Source organism: Lissotriton vulgaris, chromosome 9 (genome assembly GCF_964263255.1).
Source record: "Lissotriton vulgaris chromosome 9, aLisVul1.2, whole genome shotgun sequence".
Taxonomy (NCBI): domain Eukaryota; kingdom Metazoa; phylum Chordata; class Amphibia; order Caudata; family Salamandridae; genus Lissotriton; species Lissotriton vulgaris.
Window position 1 is genome coordinate 6,624,749 of NC_141697.1, and position 20,238 is coordinate 6,644,986.

Here is a 20,238-nt window from a genome sequence, read left to right on the forward strand (position 1 = left end):
TTCTGCTCATCATGTTTCATCTCTGTCCCGCCTCTTCTCTCCATGTTCTGCTCATCATGTTTCATCTCTGTCCCGCCTCTTCTCTCCATGTTCTGCTCATCATGTTTCATCTCTGTCCCGCCTCTTCTCTCCATGTTCTGCTCATCATGTTTCATCTCTGTCCCGCCTCTTCCCCCCATGTTTTACTTGTCATGTTTCATCTCTGTCCCGCCTCTTCTCTCCATGTTATGCTCATCATGTTTCATCTCTCTCCTGCCTCTTCTCTCCATGTTCTGCTCATCATGTTTCATCTCTGTCCCGCCTCTTCCCCCCATGTTTTACTTGTCATGTTTCATCTCTGTCCCGCCTCTTCTCTCCATGTTCTGCTCATCATGTTTCATCTCTCTCCCGCCTCTTCTCTCCATGTTCTGCTCATCATGTTTCATCTCTCTCCTGCCTCTTCCCCCGATGTTTTACTCGTCATGTTTCATCTCTGTCCCGCCTCTTCTCTCCATGTTCTGCTCATCATGTTTCATCTCTGTCCCGCCTCTTCCCCCCATGTTTTACTTGTCATGTTTCATCTCTGTCCCGCCTCTTCTCTCCATGTTCTGCTCATCATGTTTCATCTCTGTCCCGCCTCTTCCCCCCATGTTTTACTCGTCATGTTTCATCTCTGTCCCGCCTCTTCTCTCCATGTTCTGCTCATCATGTTTCATCTCTCTCCCGCCTCTTCTCTCCATGTTCTGCTCATCATGTTTCATCTCTGTCCCGCCTCTTCCCCCCATGTTTTACTCGTCATGTTTCATCTCTGTCCCGCCTCTTTTCTCCATGTTCTGCTCATCATGTTTCATCTCTGTCCCGCCTCTTCTCTCCATGTTCTGCTCTTCATGTTTCATCTCTCTCCCGCCTCTTCTCTCCATGTTATGCTCATCATGTTTCATCTCTGTCCCGCCTCTTCTCTCCATGTTCTGCTCATTATGTTTCATCTCTCTCCCGCCTCTTCCCCCCATGTTTTACTCGTCATGTTTCATCTCTGTCCCGCCTCTTCTCTCCATGTTCTGCTCATCATGTTTCATCTCTGTCCCGCCTCTTCCCCCCATGTTTTACTTGTCATGTTTCATCTCTGTCCCGCCTCTTCTCTCCATGTTCTGCTCATCATGTTTCATCTCTGTCCCGCCTCTTCTCTCCATGTTCTGCTCATCATGTTTCATCTCTCTCCCGCCTCTTCTCTCCATGTTATGCTCATCATGTTTCATCTCTGTCCCGCCTCTTCTCTCCATGTTCTGCTCATCATGTTTCATCTCTGTCCCGCCTCTTCTCTCCATGTTCTGCTCATCATGTTTCATCTCTGTCCCGCCTCTTCCCCCCATGTTTTACTTGTCATGTTTCATCTCTGTCCCGCCTCTCCTCTCCATGTTATGCTCATCATGTTTCATCTCTCTCCTGCCTCTTCTCTCCATGTTCTGCTCATCATGTTTCATCTCTGTCCCGCCTCTTCCCCCCATGTTTTACTTGTCATGTTTCATCTCTGTCCCGCCTCTTCTCTCCATGTTCTGCTCATCATGTTTCATCTCTCTCCCGCCTCTTCTCTCCATGTTCTGCTCATCATGTTTCATCTCTCTCCTGCCTCTTCCCCCGATGTTTTACTCGTCATGTTTCATCTCTGTCCCGCCTCTTCTCTCCATGTTCTGCTCATCATGTTTCATCTCTGTCCCGCCTCTTTTCTCCATGTTCTGCTCATCATGTTTCATCTCTCTCCTGCCTCTTTTCTCCATGTTCTGCTCATCATGTTTCATCTCTGTCCCGCCTCTTCTCTCCATGTTCTGCTCATCATGTTTCATCTCTGTCCCGCCTCTTCCCCCCATGTTTTACTCGTCATGTTTCATCTCTCTCCTGCCTCTTCTCTCCATGTTCTGCTCATCATGTTTCATCTCTCTCCCGCCTCTTCTCTCCATGTTCTGCTCATTATGTTTCATCTCTGTCCCGCCTCTTCCCCCCATGTTTTACTTGTCATGTTTCATCTCTCTCCTGCCTCTTCTCTCCATGTTCTGCTCATCATGTTTCATCTCTCTCCCGCCTCTTCTCTCCATGTTCTGCTCATTATGTTTCATCTCTGTCCCGCCTCTTCCCCCCATGTTTTACTTGTCATGTTTCATCTCTCTCCTGCCTCTTCTCTCCATGTTCTGCTCATCATGTTTCATCTCTCTCCCGCCTCTTCTCTCCATGTTCTGCTCATTATGTTTCATCTCTGTCCCGCCTCTTCCCCCCATGTTTTACTTGTCATGTTTCATCTCTGTCCCGCCTCTTCTCTCCATGTTCGGCTCATTATGTTTCATCTCTGTCCCGCCTCTTCTCTCCATGTTCTGCTCATCATGTTTCATCTCTGTCCCGCCTCTTCTCTCCATGTTCTGCTCGTCATGTTTCATCTCTGTCCCGCCTCTTCTCTCCATGCTATGCTCATCATGTTTCATCTCTGTCCCGCCTCTTCCCCCCATGTTTTACTTGTCATGTTTCATCTCTGTCCCGCCTCTTCTCTCCATGTTCTACTCATCATGTTTCATCTCTGTCCCGCCTCTTCCCCCCATGTTTTACTCGTCATGTTTCATCTCTGTCCCGCCTCTTCTCTCCATGTTCTGCTCATCATGTTTCATCTCTGTCCCGCCTCTTCTCTCCATGTTCTGCTCATTATGTTTCATCTCTGTCCCGCCTCTTCCCCCCATGTTTTACTTGTCATGTTTCATCTCTGTCCCGCCTCTTCCCCCCATGTTTTACTCGTCATGTTTCATCTCTGTCCCGCCTCTTCTCTCCATGTTCTGCTCATCATGTTTCATCTCTGTCCCGTCTCTTCTCTCCATGTTCTGCTCATTATGTTTCATCTCTGTCCCGCCTATTCCCCCCATGTTTTACTTGTCATGTTTCATCTCTGTCCCGCCTCTTCCCCCCATGTTTTACTTGTCATGTTTCATCTCTGTCCCGCCTCTTCCCCCCATGTTTTACTCGTCATGTTTCATCTCTGTCCCGCCTCTTCTCTCCATGTTCTGCTCATCATGTTTCATCTCTCTCCCGCCTCTTCTCTCCATGTTCTGCTCATTATGTTTCATCTCTGTCCCGCCTCTTCCCCCCATGTTTTACTTGTCATGTTTCATCTCTCTCCTGCCTCTTCTCTCCATGTTCTGCTCATCATGTTTCATCTCTCTCCCGCCTCTTCTCTCCATGTTCTGCTCATTATGTTTCATCTCTGTCCCGCCTCTTCCCCCCATGTTTTACTTGTCATGTTTCATCTCTGTCCCGCCTCTTCTCTCCATGTTCGGCTCATTATGTTTCATCTCTGTCCCGCCTCTTCTCTCCATGTTCTGCTCATCATGTTTCATCTCTGTCCCGCCTCTTCTCTCCATGTTCTGCTCGTCATGTTTCATCTCTGTCCCGCCTCTTCTCTCCATGTTATGCTCATCATGTTTCATCTCTGTCCCGCCTCTTCCCCCCATGTTTTACTTGTCATGTTTCATCTCTGTCCCGCCTCTTCTCTCCATGTTCTACTCATCATGTTTCATCTCTGTCCCGCCTCTTCCCCCCATGTTTTACTCGTCATGTTTCATCTCTGTCCCGCCTCTTCTCTCCATGTTCTGCTCATCATGTTTCATCTCTGTCCCGCCTCTTCTCTCCATGTTCTGCTCATTATGTTTCATCTCTGTCCCGCCTCTTCCCCCCATGTTTTACTTGTCATGTTTCATCTCTGTCCCGCCTCTTCCCCCATGTTTTACTCGTCATGTTTCATCTCTGTCCCGCCTCTTCTCTCCATGTTCTGCTCATCATGTTTCATCTCTGTCCCGCCTCTTCTCTCCATGTTCTGCTCATTATGTTTCATCTCTGTCCCGCCTATTCCCCCCATGTTTTACTTGTCATGTTTCATCTCTGTCCCGCCTCTTCCCCCCATGTTTTACTTGTCATGTTTCATCTCTGTCCCGCCTCTTCCCCCCATGTTTTACTCGTCATGTTTCATCTCTGTCCCGCCTCTTCTCTCCATGTTCTGCTCATCATGTTTCATCTCTCTCCCGCCTCTTCTCTCCATGTTCTGCTCATTATGTTTCATCTCTCTCCTGCCTCTTCCCCTGATGTTTTACTCGTCATGTTTCATCTCTGTCCCGCCTCTTCTCTCCATATTCTGCTCATTATGTTTCATCTCTCTCCCGCCTCTTCCCCCCATGTTTTACTCGTCATGTTTCATCTCTGTCCCGCCTCTTCTCTCCATGTTCGGCTCATTATGTTTCATCTCTCTCCCGCCTCTTCTCTCCATGTTCTGCTCATTATGTTTCATCTCTGTCCCACCTCTTCTCTCCATGTTCTGCTCATCATGTTTCATCTCTCTCCTGCCTCTTCTCTCCATGTTCTGCTCATCATGTTTCATCTCTGTCCCGCCTCTTCTCTCCATGTTCTGCTCATCATGTTTCATCTCTGTCCCGCCTCTTCCCCCCATGTTTTACTTGTCATGTTTCATCTCTGTCCCGCCTCTTCTCTCCATGTTCTGCTCATCATGTTTCATCTCTGTCCCGCCTCTTCCCCCATGTTTTACTTGTCATGTTTCATCTCTGTCCCGCCTCTTCTCTCCATGTTATGCTCATCATGTTTCATCTCTGTCCCGCCTCTTCCCCCCATGTTTTACTCGTCATGTTTCATCTCTCTCCTGCCTCTTCTCTCCATGTTCTGCTCATCATGTTTCATCTCTCTCCCGCCTCTTCTCTCCATGTTCTGCTCATCATGTTTCATCTCTCTCCTGCCTCTTCCCCCGATGTTTTACTCGTCATGTTTCATCTCTGTCCCGCCTCTTCTCTCCATGTTCTGCTCATCATGTTTCATCTCTGTCCCGCCTCTTCTCTCCATGTTCTGCTCATCATGTTTCATCTCTGTCCTGCCTCTTCTCTCCATGTTCTGCTCATCATGTTTCATCTCTCTCCTGCCTCTTCTCTCCATGTTCTGCTCATTATGTTTCATCTCTGTCCCGCCTCTTCCCCCGATGTTTTACTCATTATGTTTCATCTCTGTCCCGCCTCTTCTCTCCATGTTCTGCTCATCATGTTTCATCTCTGTCCCGCCTCTTCTCTCCATGTTCTGCTCATCATGTTTCATCTCTGTCCCGCCTCTTCCCCCCATGTTTTACTCGTCATGTTTCATCTCCGTCCCGCCTCTTCTCTCCATGTTCTGCTCATCATGTTTCATCTCTGTCCCGCCTCTTCCCCCCATGTTTTACTTGTCATGTTTCATCTCTGTCCCACCTCTTCTCTCCATGTTCTGCTCATCATGTTTCATCTCTCTCCCGCCTCTTCTCTCCATGTTCTGCTCATTATGTTTCATCTCTGTCCCGCCTCTTCCCCCCATGTTTTACTTGTCATGTTTCATCTCTGTCCCGCCTCTTCTCTCCATGTTCTGCTCATCATGTTTCATCTCTGTCCCGCCTCTTCCCCCCATGTTTTACTCGTCATGTTTCATCTCTGTCCCGCCTCTTCTCTCCATGTTCTGCTCATCATGTTTCATCTCTGTCCCGCCTCTTCCCCCCATGTTTTACTTGTCATGTTTCATCTCTGTCCCGCCTCTTCCCCCCATGTTTTACTCGTCATGTTTCATCTCTGTCCCGCCTCTTCTCTCCATGTTCTGCTCATCATGTTTCATCTCTGTCCCGCCTCTTTCCCCCATGTTTTACTTGTCATGTTTCATCTCTGTCCCGCCTCTTCCCCCCATGTTTTACTCGTCATGTTTCATCTCTCTCCTGCCTCTTTTCTCCATGTTCTGCTCATCATGTTTCATCTCTCTCCTGCCTCTTCCCCCGATGTTTTACTCGTCATGTTTCATCTCTCTCCTGCCTCTTCTCTCCATGTTCTGCTCATCATGTTTCATCTCTCTCCTGCCTCTTCCCCGATGTTTTACTCATCATGTTTCATCTCTGTCCCGCCTCTTCTCTCCATGTTCTGCTCATTATGTTTCATCTCTGTCCGGCCTCTTCCCCCCATGTTTTACTCGTCATGTTTCATCTCTCTCCTGCCTCTTCTCTCCATGTTCTGCTCATCATGTTTCATCTCTCTCCTGCCTCTTCCCCCGATGTTTTACTCATCATGTTTCATCTCTGTCCCGCCTCTTCTCTCCATGTTCTGCTCATTATGTTTCATCTCTGTCCCGCCTCTTCCCCCCATGTTTTACTCGTCATGTTTCATCTCTCTCCTGCCTCTTCTCTCCATGTTCTGCTCATCATGTTTCATCTCTCTCCTGCCTCTTCCCCCGATGTTTTACTCATCATGTTTCATCTCTGTCCCGCCTCTTCTCTCCATGTTCTGCTCATTATGTTTCATCTCTGTCCCGCCTCTTCCCCCCATGTTCTGCTCATCATGTTTCATCTCTCTCCTGCCTCTTCCCCCGATGTTTTACTCGTCATGTTTCATCTCTGTCCCGCCTCTTCTCTCCATGTTCGGCTCATTATGTTTCATCTCTCTCCCGCCTCTCCTCTCCATGTTCTGCTCATTATGTTTCATCTCTCTCCCGCCTCTTCTCTCCATGTTCTGCTCATTATGTTTCATCTCTGTCCCGCCTCTTCTCTCCATGTTCTGCTCATCATGTTTCATCTCTCTCCCTCCTCTCCCCTCCATGTTCTACTCATCATGTTGTTGTATAGCATTTTAGGACCCTAGTGTAATTTTCCTGATTCATGCTCTTATACAGGTATAAATCACCATATCCTTATATAGGCATAGAAATCATAACCATATTTAGACATAGCTCATGCAGTCCAAATACGGCATGGCTACTTCCACTAGTTCCGAAAATCCACAGCGATTTCTTGGAAAACTCGGATTCAGCAGTCAGGGACAGCCCCTTACTTGAATATTGATTTGTCCAAGAACTCATGGAGTTTTAAAAGAACTGAGACACTTTGATGACGTTATTATGTCCAACTGTACGTCAAACTCGGCACCTTCAAGGTATAAATATGCCCACACTTGCCCTAGCAAACACACGGTGGTTTGGAGCAGTTCGACTATCTACTTGCCCAACACATCCTGCTGCAGCAAGTGCCGAAGGAAGCCGACCCTCCAGCAGACTGGGAGAGGCGCTGTCTTTTCTCTTGCCGAGAAATCCAGCTCCAGTGTTTCCAAGCTCCCCTTGCAGGGTGTTGGGAAATCGAGTCCTGAGAGAGAGATACAAGACCTCCTTCATTCTAAACCAAGGTACGGATCTGATTAGATCCTAAGAGATATCTTGGATAGATTCTTGGCTGTGAGAAGTTGGCCTGATATATGATGTTTCCAATTCTGGAACCACCTTGTATCAGTCCAAACAACCCTTATGGTGTCTGGTTGTAAGTCAACCTTATAGACAAGCTATCTTAATGGTAGCATAGACTAAGCAGCCTTAAAGGCTAAACTCAAGAGGTCATGTTAAGCGAGCTGTTTTACCAATCACAATCCTGTAATACCAAATGAAAGGACACCACACAAGTATATATTATAAAAATATATGTGTTTATTTCTAAATTAATCCCCAGTACTCTTTATGAGCAAAGGGGCACAAGCATTAAATCAAAAGCACAGTATAACATACAAAGTTGCACAATTATGGATGAGGGCGGGTGGCCACTCAAACCATATATCAAAAAAGCGGTATAAGAGATATCAATCGAACAGTGGTTAGGCCTAGGGCCTAGGGAATCTCTGGGAGCAGTCGGGACAAGCAATGCTGAAGTCGGGAAAAGCACGCGGGATACGGGTGCAGCGCTTAAAGCACACGCATGCACCAATGCAAAGTCAATGGTGCGTAAAAGTTACACAAATAGAGTTTAAGGATACTTCCGCAGAACCTAGAGGAACAAAACTTAAGACACAGACCCTAGAGGTGTGTACCAGTGTAGGGACATCGGCGTTGCAATGTTACCTCACCCACAGGAAGCGGGTGCATAGGGTCGAATTGGCGTCGGGTTTCGTCGCGCAGGTTCTTGGTGCTTGAAGCTGAAGATGCTGCAGGCGATGTGAAGGAGAAGTGTCCGGTGTGATCCAAGGGTGGATCAGAGTAGAAAAGTACCTGAAAGCAGAGGGGACAGAATCTGGGTCACTCAGCAGTGACCAGGGTGGAACCAGGACGGAACCAGGCAATGTTAGGCGCAATCAGGTGGTTGTCGAGGAGCTTCTCTCCGCTGCCACGTGGGCTCTGGGGCATCTGCGATGTCCAGGTGTGGGTCATGAGCTGTCCCATGCAGGCTCTCACCGTCGGCGCTGTTGGCTTCAAGATCGGAGTCAACAACACTTGGCAAGAGCAATCCATGCGGGATTGGGAAATTGCTTCTCACTCGGACCAGGAGGGTCAGAGGGGGGGCTCCTTTTCAGAGGAGCTGGTGCAAGTCTGGAGCAACCAGAATCGCAAGTCGGTTTTAGGTTTTTGTCGGCACAGGGACCATAAGCCAGCTGGCAAGTGACCGGGCCAACGCGTTGAGTCAAAGAAAGCAGAAGGGCCCCACGCAGCACTCGTCGAGTGTAGAGGGGTGAGCTTCGGTGCAAAAGTGGCTCAGGGTTGGGGATTCTCAAACCCTGGTGTACAGCTTCGAGGGTCACTCAAGGGCTGCACGGTCAGCGTCTTGTGGTCTTTTCAAGATGGCGTGCCCCACGCTTCCGGTCGCCTCCACGGGTCTCAGCTCTGCAGGGACTGTGGATAGGGCTGTAAGAAGGCAGGTAAGCTTGATTTCGTCGATCTCTGTCGCTCAAGTTCCGGCGGGAACTGCAACAAAGCAGACGTTGAGGTGCTGGATGGTGCCTGTTTGCACAGGGTGGTCACTACTTGACCACAAGGGAGATTCCTCAGTCTTCTACATCGAGTAGGATGTCGAAGGGTCCAGAGTTTCGTTTCTTATGTTTCATCAGGATAATCTGAGTGTGTTGGCACTGCTCCCATTCTTATACCAATCTAGGGGGCTGGATTACCTGCTAGGTCCCCTCCTATGGGTGGGACCCAGGAAGGGGGTGGATACACCCCTCTCCTTTGATCCAGGCTGCGCTGGGACAGGGGCTGGTGTGCCCCAGAACCGGTTTGGCCGGATTATGCAAGGGGCAGCCTTGTGCTCCCCAGGCAGTGTCTGGTTTCTTTCAAACCTCCCTGCTACAATCCACTATCTCCTGTCTGGGGTGGTGTAACACCTCCCTGTGACAGGAAAGCCTTTGTCCAGGCCTCCTCTGCGGAGTTTCAGTCAGCAGCAGGAGGTCAGACTTGTGTCTGTGGCAGAAGCATCCATTTTGTGGTTCTGAGGCTCTTTTAAAAATCAACAGCGTTTTAGTAAAGTAACATGTCTTCTCCCTCTAGAGGGGTGGAATACTATCCCCGTCGACAGGACTGTCGAGGGGATAGTATTCCAAATCGTATGACACCTTACACGACATGTTTTGATAAAGCCAAACCAAAGTTGCTATATAACCCAGAGGATTATAAGGCACTTAATAGTATATGGTATGGCATTATCCCAGATCAGCTTAGGGAGTTGTTCCCGACAGCTGCAGACAGGCTCAGCTCATGCCAGAGCACCATCTCACATTAAACCACGCACTCTGCCTCCAGGATTGATGAGGCCTTCCATAGGAATGGCTCACAGGTTTATATGTGTCCAGATATAGGTTTAGATATAGGTATACTATATCTAAGCAAGGGGTGATTATACCCACTTGCCCCAGCTGAGTGATCAGCCAGTTGTGTCAATTTAAGAACCAGCCAGGGGTGGCAAAAGCTATGGTTCAGCCCCTGGTAGGCCTTGGTGGCACCTATGCCCTGGGCACCTATAGTGCATGATACAGGGGCTGACAAGGAGTCCATTTCCAATTGGGTTATGTACCTATAGTACATGTCTGTGAATTTAGAGAGAGAACAGCAGGTTGGGGGTCTGATTAGCAGGCCCACAGCCTCAGTAAGTCGAAAACCAGTGAAGCAAAAAGCAAAAATTTGGGGTGACCATAGGATAGCAGACCCTACTCTCCTACATAACCCCCCCCCGCAAACGCAGGTACATTAAACTTAACCTTGACCAGATAAGTCTTCATGTTCTAAGTGGAAGTACCTGGATCTGCATTACCATGGTCAGTCCCTGGGCGGTGCTCCACTGTAAAGTCCATCCCCTGTAGGGAAATGGACCACCTGAGCAGTTTGGGATTTTCACCCTTCATCTGATTTAGCCACAAGAGGGGCTTATTTATTTTCGAGATTTTTATTGCGCATACAAATACCCGAAGGTGTCTCGGCGCATGTGGAGGCTAAAATGATCAGACAGCAACTTACTGGTTAAACAACCATGTTTTTAAGAGCCTACGAAAGCTCATCAGATTGGGGGCAGTTTTAATCGCCAATGGCAATAGATTCCAAAGTTTGGGTGTAGCCACCAGAAAGCGCCTGTCTCCCCAGGTAGCAGTTCTTGTGCGAGGCACTGGAAGGAGGCAGGTGTTGGCGGATCTAAGCTGCCTCTTGGGGGTGTACAGCTGAAACGCTTCTGTCAGAAACTTAGGTCCGACGCCATGCACTGCCTTATAGGCAATACAGAGGGCCTTAAATGTAATTCGGCTCTCTACTTTTAGCCAATGCAGATGACGAATGGCGGGAGTAGTGGACTGGCGACGGGGGATGTCAAGAAGAATCCTTGCAGCCGCATTCTGTATGGACTGCAGCTTCGATAGGACAAGTTTCTGAGTATTTAGAAAGAGGGCGTTCCCGTAGTCAATTTTTGAAAATACTAGGGTGGAAACCAGGGTCTTCCCAGCTGAAGTAGGGAGGTAAGGCAGTAATTTTTAGATTTTCTTTCAAATAAAGAACGCAGATGACACAACCTTGTTGATGTGAAGGCTGAATGACAACTTGCTATCAAAAATAACTCCCAGGTTTCTAGCCTTTTCTACCGGGACGGGTGGAGAACCCAGCTGGACAGGCCACCAGATGGAGGACCATTCCGGGGAAAGCTTGCCGAAAGTCATGATCTCGGTTTTGTCCGAGTTAAGCCTCAGACAATTGGAGTCCATCCAAGTACTAACAGCAAGCATGGCCTTTTGGAAGTTAGCTGCCACCACTGGGCCGTCCTTGTGGATCGCCAGGACCAGTTGGGTGTCATCTGCGTAGGATGTAAGTCGCAATCCATGGACCTTTATTACCCTCGCTAAGTCCACTACGTAGATATTAAATAGCGTGGGACTTAGCGAGGAGCCCTGTGGTACTCCACAAAGGAGTGCAGAGACAGGAGAGTAGAAATCACCCAACTTCACTGCCTGGGTACGGTTGGCCAGGAAAGATGATATGAGATCCCTGGCCATACCGTTTATCCCCAGGGCTGCGACACGGTCGACCAAAATAGCATGGTCGACCGTGTCAAAGGCCGCAGACAGATCCAAGAGGATCAGGACAGCCGCACCTCCCTGGTCCATGATGGCTCTGATCTCGTCTGAGGCCTTTATTAAGGCGGTCTCGGTTCCGTGCCCTTTCCTGAAACCAAACTGCGTTTCGTCGAGAAGTTGGTGAGTGTCGACGAACTCTGAGAGTTGTTTGTTCATCAAAGATTCGCATATTTTGGCAGGAAAGGGGAGACACGCAGTAGGTCTGTCTGAATTAGGAAGTGAGTTCCAAAAAAGTATGGCCTCAACGTCTTCAGGGCCCAAACCACAGCAAAGGCCTCCCTCTCAATAGCTGACCAACGTTTCTCCCTGGGGGTCAGCCTTCTGCTAATAAAAGCAATGGGCTGGTCTTGACCATCTTGATTAAGTTGTGAAAGTACAGCTCCCACCCCCAACTCAGAAGCATCTGTTTGGACAATGAACTCTCTTGAGTAGTCAGGACTCTTCGGGATAGGTGCAGATCACATGGCCTGCTTTAGGTCATCGAATGCTTTTTGACAGCCTGCTGTCCACTGAACCTTTTTGGGCATCTTCTTGGATGTCAAGTCATTCAATGGTGTCACAATGGACCCATAGTTCTTTACAAATTTTCTGTAATACCCAGTCAGGCCCAAGAAGGCTCTGACTTGTGTCTGGGTAGTTGGAGGAGCCCAGTCCTGTATGGTCTGGATCTTGCTCTCCAATGGTTGAACCTGACCCCCACCTACTAGGTGGCCCAGGTACACAACCTTGCTCTGCCCTATCTGGCACTTGGTAGCCTTGATAATCAGGCCTGCCTTTTGCAGGACCTCCAGAACCTTCTTCGGGTAGATCAGGTGATCCTCCCAGGTGGGGCTAAAGACAGCAATATCATCTAGATATGCTGCACAAATGTCATCCAACCCAGCAAGGACTTGATTCACCAACCTTTGGAAGGTGGCAGGTGCATTCTTCAAACCAAAGGGCATTACCACAAATTGATAATGTCCACTAGGGGTAGAGAATGCTGTCTTGGCTTTTGACTCTTCAGCTAGTCTGATCTGCCAGTAGCCAGCTGTCAAATCAAATGTGCTCAGAAACTTGGCAGAAGCCAATTTATCAATGAGCTCATCTGCTCTTGGAATGGGATGAGCATCTGTCCTAGTGACAGCATTGAGACCTCTGTAGTCTACACAAAACCTCATTTCTCTCTTTCCATCTTTGGTATGAGGTTTTGGCACAAGGACCACTGGGCTAGCCCATGGGCTCTCTGATGGCTCAATCACTCCAAGCTCCAACATCTTTTGCACCTCAGCCTTTATACAATCCCTGACATGGTCAGGTTGCCTGTAGATCTTATTATTCACAGGCAGACTGTAGGAGAGTAGGGTCTGCTATCCTATGGTCACCCCAATTTTTGCTTTTTGCTTTTTGCTTCACTGGTTTTCGACTTACTGAGGCTGTGGGCCTGCTAATCAGACCCCCAGCCTGATGTTCTCTCTCTAAATTTGTAATACATGTGCCATAGGTACATACCACAATTGGAAATGGACTCCTTGTCAGCCCCTGTACCATGCACTATAGGTGCTCAGGGCATAGGTGCCACCAAGGCCTACCAGGGGCTGAAGCATAGCTTTTGCCACCCCTGGCTGGTTCTTAAATTGACACAACTGGCTGATCACTCAGCTGGGGCAAGTGGGTGTAATCACCCCTTGCTTAGATATAGTATACCTATATCTAAACCTATATCTGGACACATATAAACCTGTGAGTCACTCCTATGGAAGGCCTCATCAATCCTGGAGGCAGAGTGCGTGGTTTTATGTGAGATGGAGCTCTGGCATGAGCTGAGCCTGTCTGCAGCTGTCGGGAACAACTCCCTAAGCTGATCCGGGATAATGCCATACCATATACTCTTAAGTGCCTTATAATCCTCGCGGTTATATAGCAACTTTGGTTTGGCTTTATCAAAACATGTCGTGTAAGGTGTAATACGAATTGTAATACTACCCCCTCGCCAGTTCTGGGGACGGGGGTAGCATTCCACCCTTCTAGAGGGAGAAGACATGTTACTTTACTGAAACGCAGTTGATTTAAAATGAGCCTCAGATCCACAAAATGGATGCCTCTGCCACAGACACGGGTCTGGCCTCCTGCTGCTGACCGAAACTCAGCAAATGGTGGCCTGGACAAAGGGTTTCCTGGCGCAGGGCAGTGTCAAACCACCCCAGACAGGAGATAGTGGATTGTAGCAGGGAGGTTTCAAAGAAACCAGACACTGCCTGGGAAGCACGAGGTTGCCCCTTGCATAATCCGGCCAAACCGGTTCTGGGGCACACCAGCCCCCGTCCCAGCGCGGCCTGGATCAAAGGAAAGGGGTGTAACCACCCCCTTGTAAATGTAAATGTGTTTCGATTTATATAGCGCGCTTTAACCCAGGGGCCTCAAGGCGCTTGCTTAGGGAACCCGTCCTGGTATTCCCCTGTGAGATACCCCGGCCGGGTATCCACAAGGTGAAAGCCAGGCATCCCGCCGCGAGGGGCCGTAGTGGAGATTAAGCAAGCTATTGCACAGAGTCGCAGAGTGTGACCCCGTGAGCCGAGTAGGCACCAGAGCGAGAATTGTCGACTCCCTGGAATTTTTAGCCCGAGTCCCGCCGAGGCGGGGAATCGAACCCTGGTCCACGGCCGATCTCAGCTTCTGGGTCTGCCGCCTCTAACCACTGAGCCACGCTTCTCCCTTCCTGGGTCCCACCCATAGGAGGGGACCTAGCAGGATGTCCAGCCCACCAGATTCGAATAAGAGTGGGAGCAGTGCCAATGCAACTCAGATCATCCTGAAGAAACATAAGAAACGAATTCTGGACCCTTCGACTTCCTACTCGACGTAGAAGACTGAAGAATCTCCCTTGCGGTCAAGGAGTGACCACTCTGTGCAAACAGGTAACATCCAGCCCTCGACCCTTGCTTTGTTGCAGTTCCTGCCGGAACTCGAGCGACAGAGATCAATGAGATCAAGCTTGCCTGCCTTCTCCCAGCCCGATCCACAGTCCCTACAGAGCTGAGACCTGTGGAGGCGACCGGAAGTGTGGGGCACGCCATCTTGAAAAGGCCACGAGACGCTGGCCGTGCAGCCCACGAGTTACCCTCGAAGCTGCACACCGGGGTTTGAGAAGCCCTAACCCTGAGCTACACTTGCACCAAAGCTACCCCCTCCACACTCGACGAGTGCTGCGTAGGGCCCTTCTGCTTGTGTTGGCTCGACGCGTTGGCCCAGTCACTTGCCAGCTGGCTTGTGGCCCCTGTGCCGACGAAAACTTGAATACGACTTGCTTTTCTGGTTGCTCGAGATCTGCACCAGCTCCTGTGTAAAGGAGCCCCCACTCTGACCCTCCTGGTCTGAGTGAGAAGCAATCTCCCGGTTCCGCGTGGATTGCTTTTGCCAAGTGCTGTTTGTTGCAATCTTGAAGCTGACGGTGCTGACGGTGAGAGCCTGCGTGGGACAGATCGTGACCTGCTCCTGGACGTCGCAGATGCCCCAGAGCCCACGTGGCAGCGTAGAGAAGCCTCTCGACAACCATCTGATTGCGCCCGACATTGCCTGGTTCCGTCCTGGTTCCACCCTGGTAACTACTGAGTGACCCAGACTCTGTCCCCTCTGCTTTCAGATTCATCTTGACTTCGATCCGCCCTTGGATCACGCCGGACACTTCTGCTTCCCATCGCCTTCAGCTTCTCCAGCTCCAAGCACCAAGAACCTGCGTGTCAAAACCCGACGCCACTTCGACCCTGTGCACCCACCTCCTGTGGGTGAGGTAACATTGCAACGCCAGTGTGCCCACATTGGTCACACCTCTAGGGTCTGTGTCTTAAGTTTTGTTCCTCTAGGTTCAGCGGAAGTATCTTTAAACTAACTTTGTGTAACTTTTACGCACCATTGACATTGCATTGGTGCAAGCCGCACTTTACGTGCTGCACCCGAATCCCGCGGGCTTCTCCCGACTTCAGCATTGCTAGTCCTGACTGCTCCCAGCGATTCTCTAGGCCCTAGGCCTAACCACTGTTCGATTGGGATCTCTTATACCATTTTTTTAGTATATGGTTTGAGTGGCCACCCGCCCTCATCCATAATTGTGCAACTTTGTATGTTATACTGTGCTTTTGATTTAACGCTTGTGCCCCTTTGCTCATAAAGAGTACTGGGGATTAATTTAGAAATGTAACACATATATTTTTACAATATATACTTGTGTGGTGTCCTTTCATTTGGTATTACAGGATTGTATGTGGTAAAACAGCTCGCTTAACACGACCTCTTAAGTTAAGCCTTTAAGGCTGCTTAGTCCATGCTACCCTTAGGATAGCTGGTCTAACAAGGACTGATACAAGGTGGTTCCAGAATTGGAAACACCACATATCAGGCCAACTTCTCACACAGACTGTCACCAGTGTCCACCTCATGGGTGCACCAGTTAGTTTGACTGGGTGTGAGTGAAAACATATGTCTGTGGGCCTGCAACATCTGTCTGCAGTCCACCTGTTGCTGCTCAGTGAGGCTGCCTGCCAAGGCTACTCCATCAACTAAACCATCATCAGGGTTCTGGGAAAGCAGGTCTGGGAGAGGGTCACTATCTTCCTCCTGATCCCCATCTGTGGCCATGAGCAAGCTCATTTCCTCCCTGTCCACAAATGCTTTCAAATGATTGACATGGAGCACCCTGTGGGGGCTCCTAGGGGTTCCAAAGTCAACCACATAGGTGACTTCTCCCTTTTTCTCAATGACAGGGTAGGGTCCAGTCCATTTGTCCTGGAGTGCTGCTGGTCCCACTGGGTCCAACACCCACACCTTCTGCCCTGGCTGGAACTCAACCAGAACAGCATTTTGGTCATGCCAACCTTTCTGTAATTCTTGACTGTGAGGTACTGGGTTTTTCAGAACCGGAACTAATCCGGTAACCCAGCGGTTTCAGGGCAACACCCAAAGACCCCGGATTCCCCTGTCTTGGCAAACAGAGACACAGGATACTTCTTGATGACGTCAAAGACCAAAGTTTATTGGTTGCAACCAGGGACAGAGATCTACGAAGTACACACGGGTAGTTCGTCAGAGACTGCACACTTCTATGAACGGAACACGGTCTTTTATGCCGAAAATTACGCCTCTGGCAACATCACAATTTACATTTGGTGCATACAAACTGACCAATAGCAATGTAGCATTTCAAAAGTAGCAAATGACGACAGGCAAAAACAATCCCCTTTTCGGTTGTCCAGCCCACCAAAAACAATCGCACACATGCTCGGTTTCCTGTTCGATCAGGCCGGACAAACCCATCATAAACCCTTCAACCCAGATCGATGAACATGTCGTAAAGGAAAGGCAGAAACAGATGGAAAGGAGATAGAGGAGGTGGGAACGGTGTGCCATAAACTCGGGCACGTCCTGCCCTTTGATCTCTACCAGGCCAGCTGCTGAACAAGGGACTGGCTCAGCGGGATTCGCCCCAGGCGAGGAGTCAGTTCGGCCAGGTCAACCAGAAGTCAGCTAAGGCGTACGTGTCAAGGACTTTCTCGGCCGTAGTCATCGGGCCTATGTTAGGGCAACCACACAAAATGGCTGCCACATACAAAATGGAAACCGGAGGTTCGGACTAAATCTTCAAATGCAGAGTGTTCTCCTATATCGATTCATACGAAAACACTCAAACACGTTACACTCGCCATTTGCGGTCTGTAGAGACCAAAATCGTCCATTTCCGACGATCTTTAATAATCGGGTCTCGGAACTTTCGAACCCAATTCGGGACCACGGAACCACAGACCCTCCTTTTGCCCTATCATAGGCAATAAACCCAGACCCATTTTAATCTGAATCCGGATCTATATTCATCAGATCATCGATATGCTGCTGTAGCATCATCCTATTAACAAGCATCTTCCTCTGGACAGGTTTCCTTACACACAAAGTAGCACAAAGGCCACAAATAGCAGGAGCACACTGTACACAGAGACAGAACATGAACATGATTGCTAAGACCATCCCAATGACCATCAGAATCTTCAAACCCAAAGTGGATATCAATCCCCATAACCATCCCATCAAAGACCAATCTCCTTTGTCCAGATGGACAGAATCGGAGATTTTGTGCAATTTGGAAAGGGCCTGGAAAACTGATGGAGCGTTGTCTGGAATAAAAACGCAGCAGCTCGATTGAATCAATCTACAAACTCCACCTCGATCTGCCAGGATAACGTCTAGGGCAACTCTATTCTGAAGTGTCATAAGTCTATCCGACTGGAGCTCAGCAGTCAAGTTACCAAGGGCACCGGCAGTTTCAACTATGGTGGACTCGACCACTCTTGTTAGCTGACGAATATTCCTATTGTTAGCCATAGGTCCCCATAACGGCAGAAAACCCTTAACGAAATCTCCCAATTCTTGACCTGCAGTGTCTTCTTGGCTAAAGACACCTCTAGCAATTCTCGTCTTGTGGTAATCTGCCACCGCTGTAGAAGTGGGGGGTAACAGAAAGGAAACAAAACATGTGCCCGAAAAGTCAGGGGGCAACCATGTATAGGCTTTGTCGTAGCAAACAAAGTAGGTACCCTTAGCAGCTAAGAATGCTGGGGAAAACTGAGACGGAAACACATAGGTCTCAGCACAAACGCTCTTCCCTAACTGAGCCTTCGGATTCTTACCATTGCCCTGCAGACAATAGTAGCCCTTATGGGGCACTATCCAGATCGGTGGAGAACTTTTTGCTCGCTGGTTAATACTCAGACTCACTACATATCCAGTAACGTTCCAACCACTATATGGTTGCCTCTCATCTTTCGGAATAGTCTCTACTGCATTAGTCCCTCTAATCATGTCGACTATGCCTCTATCTATAGGACTATTCTTCGGATTGTCTTTCGATGAACGTAGGGGGTCAACACTGTGGGCATATATGAACATGGTTCTGTAAGCTCAAATCGAACCATTCAGACTGAAGGGCCAAACCAGATAAGGAATACCCTTATCGGTTGTATGGGGCATCAAACCACAAATCCAGCAGTTCGTTGTATTGATCACTAACTGATGCTGGTGCAAAAGCTGTATGAAAGAATTATTAGAGAATTCCAAACGTCTGACTACTTCATGTTCAGGCAAAGGGTGGAAAGAATGAGAAGAAATAGTAGGTGAAGGTGTAGGTTGCACAGTCGAATTAGACGTCATTTTAAAAACAAATGCCACATAGCCAGCTATGAATAATACTAAACTCAATAGCAAATATACATGGTATCAAAAAGCATTTCTTCGACATTATTTTGCATATGCGTTTTCTAAAAGTCAATGTCTGCACAGGTCTCTCCAGCTCAAAGAAATCCATCCTAAACTAAGGGTGCTGCACGCGGTGGTTGGTTGATTCTGCTTGAGAGTGCCTCTGCCGCACCCAGGAAGGTTGCCTCGGGCCAACAGAACCCTCGACCTAGTGTCTCAGGCTTACACTCCCAAGACTGGTAGCAACCGCGACCCTAGCAGCGAGAACCGGATGGCAGTTCAAGAAAAACAAAAATGAGTAGATCCTTGGCGGAGAGTTAACCTGCAAACAGTAAAAAAAATCAACTTTATTAAACTTTATTTGTCCTTAATTCTCGATCTCAAATTGTATTGGTTTCTTCCAGGTAATTCTTGATCGGTGAACAAAAGATGAGGCTCAGTAGTGTCCAATTGCTCTGCAGGAGGTACTGATGCTTGCAAAAGTCAATCACTCTCCTTTTCTGAACTAGTCCCAATCAAGCGAGCATCACTAAACGGTACAAACTTCGGGATTGTCTCAGTTTCAGAATCTGTGAGACCCTCCTGGACCCACTTGTCATAAGGCAAAGGCAAAGGTGCCTTTTTGGTATGGGAGCCGTGTATCCAATGGCACTTCCCACGTACTTTGTAAACAAAAATTGTCCCACAAATTTACCACTAAATTGGTAAGGGGTGGAATAATGGTACCAAGTTAGTTTTTGATGTTTAGCAATACCAATCACACAATTGTATAAGATGCAGAGGGCTGAATCACAGAACATAGACCAACTAATATAGTCATTAAACCACCAAGAGTTGCAAGCTTAAACCACTATGGCACACATTGCATAATATCAAAACAAGATAAAAAATGGAAAACCAGAAAGTAGTTTTTTGGAAAAATATATATATATACTTTGTGTATTTATTCAGATGTAAACATTTTATCACAGTGATAACAAATCATTAAAAAATATACATATAGTACATTAAACATTTAATTAAAAACATTAAAAATCACATGAAATAAACATTGGTTAAAAGTTCAAAAGAACAAGGGTCGACGCGGCGTTTCGGTTACGGGCTAACAATAGACAACCTTCTTCAGGACCAAGTTCTAAAAGGAAACAGAAAATTACTTTTTTGCATTTCCAATTTTTCAAACAAAGCATTTTTCCAAAACAACACTATTGATTGGCTACATTATTTGGTGGTTGGCGCTAATCAAAAATAGGTGGTGGTTGACACTATTGGTATTGCTAAAGCACATAACATTTTATTAGTAGTACCCTTTCGTGAGTTCCAGTTTATAGTTATCGGGAACAATTTCATTAGTGTAGACATTTTAATATTATTGTCTTGTCCTCGAAGTTACCTGTATTATGTTAATGGCTTCCAGATAGATCCTGGAATGCCGTGAGCCGGTTCTAGAATCCGGTCAGGAACTGTTATAAGTTTGCGATGTTTAAACATACGCTGTAACGGTATCTATAAATAATAATAAAGTTTAGATCAATACTTTGTGTGCTCTATTCCCACGTACTCACACCACAGATCTTGTAGATAGCAGGACCTGATAGGGTCCAGTTCAGCGGGGCTGCTCGTTCTTCGTACGCTGGAAGTTTCTGAT